Genomic DNA, 6000 nt, shown 5'->3' on the forward strand with positions numbered 1-6000 from the left:
GAACAGCAAGGATACTGCGCAGAACCCTCAAGCTTCCTGGCCTCTGGTAGAGGACCCGAGCTGAATGAGGGACGGACACCACCCGGGGGGCGTGAGACGATGAATGATATATATATATATATATATATATATATATATATATATATATATATACATAAGATATTATAAAATGTTAATTTAATTAACACTTTGCCGTACACATACCTGTCAACTTTTCAGAGCGCCAACCTGTATGAACTACCAAAAAAATCCTTAGAAAGAGCAAAAAATCCTTATAACATACCAAAGCATTTTATATGTCAAAATAACGGCAGAAAAAAAACCCACGAAATTTTCAATGATATTTATTGTAGATCTCCATAATACAATGTCTGGTTCACATCTAATCATCATTCCACTGAGTGGCATTACTGTGTTCAGAATTGTATTCCTGCGTTACTTTTTTCACCAACTCCAAATACTGAAAACACAGAAAAAAATAGCCATTCGGCACTCAGGTTCGTTTCTCTTAAAATTCTTCAGCGCTCTAACATTTCATCAATCGATGAGTCTGCTATCTAAAATTTCTTTTATTTTTACTGCAACTCTTAGCATGTAACATCTGTGTGACTGCCGATAGCAAAGCGCTTCCCATTGGCCATAACGCAGATATCACTATCTTATGGCATCTCTCATTGGCATGCTGTGCAGTTATTTATTATCCTAAATATATTAGAATATTGTCAAATAATGCAAACATTTCCAGCATGTGAGAAACCACGGTATAATAAAGTTAGATGTTTCCAATATTTTTGACTCCCAACCCTCTGCTGTGGGTCATTAATGGATAAATCCACAGGACTCATGGACGATAAATTGTAACACTCGACATCATCGATTCTTGTGCTATTCTCACACTCTCGGTATGATACTGTGTAGTTCTCCACACTACAGCCAAAACAATAAAACAATTGTATAAATAACTGTGACTGCATACAATCAATATTGTCGTTGTGCTTTTTCTAAAGGTCAGTTTCAATCTTATCTTATCCAGTACTTATAGTGAGAGGAGTAGGTTCTATAAATATGACTTGTCAGCGTACACTGATATAGCAGATCTATGGGCGAATTTTTCATGAGTAGTTTTTACTTGTTTGCCTGAAGAGGGGTTGTGGTTTTGCTGTGTGCTTTTGACCACTGTGAAGAGGAATCCAACTGCTCACGCACCCCTCCGGCCATCTCTGTTATGATTTGCAAGACAGTGTGACCACATGGTCGAAGAAAATCCCAATCTCAGTCCTCGGGAACAAACGAAGCTGATTCACAAGCGCATGATAACCCACACAGCCACATTATTATATGCTCTCTGAACACTTGCAAATTGCGTGGCACAGTGCAACAAGGACACACATTCTCTTGTTCTTGGGATTGAAAGTTGTCATCATCATCATGGACCATTTTTCATATGGTGTAAGTGGCATGAACAGCAGAGCCATTACCTCAGGATACCTGCAGGGCCTAATTTATCAGATTAATCACCAGATCTACATGCCCCCAGAGGGACAATTGATGAGTAGCATGCAAATCAGATGACCCAATAACATTGTTTGTGTTGCTGTTCTTTTGGTTGTTTTCTTTGACGTCTTACATTCCCATTTTGTGGGTCCAAATATGACGTCTGATGACATGATCACAATTGTAGACTGAAAAAGGTGAGAAGATGTTCACTTCATGGCCACAAGAAATGCAGATGCTCATGGGCACAAATGAAGAACCTTGGCCAGCTATTATCCTCAGCCTGTACAGTAGCTGTGATAGCTTCATTCTATCTTTTTCATATTGATGGCTTCATAGGAATCATCATGTCCTTCATCTTTGCCTTGAAACATATTGAGGAGAACTCAATGTACTTTTTAAGAGAAATCCAAATGGAATATAAACATTTATTTTATTAAGCTCCTTCTTGTTTCGTTTTTTTACTTTTCTTTGAAATATTTAGTTTAATTATTTTGTTTCTAAATTATTTTCAATGTTGTACTTTAATTATGTGAAGCTCATTGAGTCAACATTGTCTGTAAAATGCCCTATAAAAATAAAGCTGCCTCACCATATCACAGCCTTGATGATGAATTCTTCATTTGATTATGCATTATTTTTCCAATTACGTCAATGCCTTCTAAGATAAGGCTTTAGGTCAGCAGTTCTTAACCTTTTTAGAGGTACCGAACCCAACCAGTTGATATGCACATTCACCGAACCCTTCATGAATGAAATATATATATCTTTTACAAATTCAAGATATTAAAAAATGCATTTCTTAAAAACAGAAACAAGTAAATAAAATTTCAAGATATAAAAAAAAAAAACCTGCCACCGCGCCGCTCAGGCAGTGGCTCACTACGATCGCGCGGGCATCTTAGCGAAAAAATGTTGTCTACCCACAAGCATTGCAATGAAATTGTTAGTTATTTAGTAGAGCTAAACATCTCTTTCTTTTCGCGATAAGCAATGAAGATGAACAAAAAGTTGAATCAAGCAACTACACTTTTGTGGGCCGAAGGCCCACCTTACCAGCCTTCCGCAGGAACTAGTTGATGAGCCGCCCGGAGGGCGGCGAACCAGCTAGTATATATATATATACTATATACATTATATATATATATATATATATATATATATATATATATATATATATATATATATATATATATATATATATATATAAATAAAATCCTCATCTCACCCCTCGGGTGGTGTCCCTAATGCTTTCATTTCCGGTAACTTTCCAGTAAATCACATGGTTCCTAGTTGAAACCTGAGTGCCGAATGGCTATTTTTTTCTGTGTTTTCAGTATTTGGAGTTGGTGAAAAAAGTAACGCAGGAATACAATTCTGAACAAAGTAATGCCACTCAGTGGAATGATGATTAGATGTGAACCAGACATTGTATTATGGTATTATGGAGATATACAATAAATATCATTGAAAATTTTGTGGGTTTTTTTCTGCCGTTATTTTGACATATAAAATGCTTTGGTATGTTATAAGGATTTTTTGCTCTTTCTAAGGATTTTTTTGGTAGTTCATACAGGTTGGCGCTCCGAAAAGTTGACAGGTATGTGTACGGCAAAGTGTTAATTAAATTAACATTTTATAATATCTTATGTATATATATATATATATATATATATATATATAATTTTATATATATATATATCATTCATCGTCTCACGCCCCCCGGGTGGTGTCCGTCCCTCATTCAGCTCGGGTCCTCTACCAGAGGCCAGGAAGCTTGAGGGTTCTGCGCAGTATCCTTGCTGTTCCCAGCACTGCACATTTCTGGACTGAGATGTCCGATGTTGTTCCCGGGATCTGTTGCAACCACTCATCTAGTTTGGGGGTCACTGCCCCGAGTGCTCCGACCACCACAGGCACGACTGTCACCTTTACCTTCCAGGCTCTCTCCAGCTCCTCTCTGAGCCCTTAGTATTTCTCGAGTTTCTCATGTTCCTTCTTCCTGATGTTTCCATCACTTGGGACCGCTACATCCACTACAACGGCTTTCCTCTGCCCTTTATCTATGATCACGATATCTGGTTGGTTCGCCATTACCATCTTGTCAGTCTGGATCTGGAAGTCCCACAGGATCTTCGCTCTGTCATTCTCCACCACCTTCGGAGGTGTTTCCCAATTTGTCCTTGGGGTTTCCAGTCCATACTCCGCACAGATGTTTCGGTAGACTATGCCAGCCACCTGGTTATGGCGTTCCATGTAGGCTTTCCCTGCCAGCATCTTACACCCTGCAGTTATGTGTTGGATCGTCTCAGGTGCCTCTTTGCACAACCTACACCTTGGGTCTTGTCCGGTGTGGTATATCTGTGCCTCGATGGCTCCGGTGCTCAAGGCCTGCTCCTGAGCAGCCAGGATGAGTGCCTCTGTGCTGTCCTTCAGGCCAGCCCTCTCTAGCCACTGATAGGACTTCTTGAGATCAGCCACTTCAGTTATGGTCCGGTGGTACATCCCTCCCTGCATGGTTAGGAGCTTTCGGGTCTTAACGTCCGTGGTCTGAATCTCTTCCTTTGGCCACCTTATTATTCCTGCAGGGTATTTGATCACTGGCAGGGCATAGCTGTTTATTGCCCGGGTCTTATTCTTGCCATTGAGCTGGCTTCTTAGGACTTGGCTCACTCGCTGGAGGTATTTGGCCGTAGCCGCTTTCCTTGTTGCCAGTTCGAGGTTGCCATTGGCTTGTGGTATACCAAGGTACTTGTAGCTGTCCTCAATGTCTGCTATTGTTCCTTCAGGGAGTGAGACCCCTTCAGTGCGGACTACCTTTCCTCTCTTCGTCACCATTCGACTACATTTCTGAAGCCCGAATGACATCCCGATGTCGCTGCTGTAGATCCTGGTTGTGTGGATCAGGGAATCTATGTCCCTTTTGCTCTTAGCATACAGCTTTATGTCATCCATGTAGAGGAGGTGACTGATTGTAGCTCCATTTCTGAGGCGGTATGCATAGCCTGTCTTGGTGATTACTTGGCTTAGGGCAGGGGTGTCCAAACTTTTTGTCAAGGGGGCCAGATTTTATGTGGTAAAATGTCGGGGGGCCGACCTTGGCTGACATTCTTTACATTGAACAACAATATTGTTCAACAAATTTTAGTAAGCCAGTCTGTTTCACATTTCCATTTTTATTTTAATTTCAACAATCTTAAGAATTTATATTGGTTCATTTGAAACAGGTATATCACATGCAACTGCTTATTCGCTCGACTTTTTCTTAAACAGAAGTCTCCTGAGTGCAAATTGATTGATTTGAAACATAAAATGTATCACCATGACTTTTCAATAGTCACAAAACCTTTGACTCGAACAACAGGGAAATGAACAAGCAATACACATATCCACAACTGCAAGGATCATTTGAAATATGACATATCAGTCAATATAAACACGGAGTGATGTCTTGTTAACTCGTGAGTGATGCCCTCTAGTGTCTAAATGCTATTACTCATTTAGTGAATGCTATTACTCATTTAGCCACTAGAGGGAAGCAGTACTCTATGAAACATCACTCACCAGTCTACGAGACCTCAGCCAATGCAACACGTGTTCCATTGCGCCCAAACTGCGGGCCAGACGGCACTGATTTTATGACAGGGGCAAAGGGCCGGATGAAATTCGACCGCGGCCCGGATTTGGCACCCGGGCCGGACTTTGGACATGGCTGGCTTAGGGGATTCAGTCCTATGCAGAACAGCAGTGGGGAGAGTGCATCACCTTGGTATATGCCACATTTGATGGACACTTGGGTAAGTGGCTTGCCATTGGCTTCAAGTGTGGTTTTCTACATCCTCATCGAGTTCGCAACGAAGGCTCTTAGGGTCCTGTTCACCTTATACAACTCCAAGCAATCAGTGATCCATGTATGTGGCATCGAGTCATAGGCTTTCTTGTAATCAATCCAAGCTGTGCACAGGTTGGTACGTCGGGACCTGCAGTCTTGTGCGACTGTTCTGTCAACCAGGAGCTGATGTTTGGCTCCTCTGGTATCTCTACCAATGCCATTCTGTGCTTCGCTCATGTATTGATCCATGTGTCCACTTATCTTAGCCGCAATGATGCCTGACATGAGCTTCCATGTTGTGGAGAGACAGGTTATTGGCCGATAGTTGGATGGGGCTGCACCCTTCGAGGGATCCTTCATGATCAGGATCGTTCGCCCTTCGGTTAGCCATTCTGGGTGAGTCCCATCCCTCAGCAGCTGGTTCATTTGTACTGCTAGTGCTGTGAGTTTCTTTAACCAGTAGGTGTGGACAATATCCGGGCCTGGTGCTGTCCAGTTCTTCATATCTGAGACTCTTTCCTGTATGTCTGCCACTGTTATGGTAACTGGGTTCTGTTCAGGGAGGTTGCTGTGCTCCTCTCTCAGGGTCACCAGCCATTGTGCACTGCTGTTATGTGCAACCTCCTTCTCCCATATGCCTTTCCAGTACCTTTCAGTTTCCAGTCTTGGTGGGT

Source organism: Hippocampus zosterae, chromosome 2 (assembly GCF_025434085.1).
Source record: "Hippocampus zosterae strain Florida chromosome 2, ASM2543408v3, whole genome shotgun sequence".
In the NCBI taxonomy this organism is placed as follows: domain Eukaryota; kingdom Metazoa; phylum Chordata; class Actinopteri; order Syngnathiformes; family Syngnathidae; genus Hippocampus; species Hippocampus zosterae.